This window comes from Nothoprocta perdicaria, unplaced genomic scaffold (genome assembly GCF_003342845.1).
Source record: "Nothoprocta perdicaria isolate Ctin4 unplaced genomic scaffold, notPer1 scaffold_120, whole genome shotgun sequence".
Classification (NCBI taxonomy): domain Eukaryota; kingdom Metazoa; phylum Chordata; class Aves; order Tinamiformes; family Tinamidae; genus Nothoprocta; species Nothoprocta perdicaria.
The window spans coordinates 112,685-113,029 of NW_020454317.1; positions in this window are offsets into that span (position 1 = coordinate 112,685).

A 345-nucleotide genomic window follows, 5' to 3' on the forward strand; every position below is an offset into this window, starting at 1 on the left:
CCGCGCCGGCCGTTAGCGGCCCTAACGGTCGCGGCGGCGGCGGGGGTCACGAGTGGGTGCGAGCAGCTCGCGAAGTGTCAGCAGCAGCCGTGCCCTCCCCGCACCAGCGTTAACGGCCACAGCGGGGGACAAGCAGGTCAGTGATAAATAGAGCTGGAAGGTTTTAATTGCTGCTTTCAAAAAGCAACACGTTCCGATCATAAATATGGAAAAAYGGGGCCTTAGATTAAGTGATTAAGTTATCCAAGACTCCAAAGGGTCATATTCAAGGCTTTGCATAAGAATCTAACTCTAATATCTCTGCTTTAAAACTACTTCAGTTTATATTGGTCAAATCCATTAACG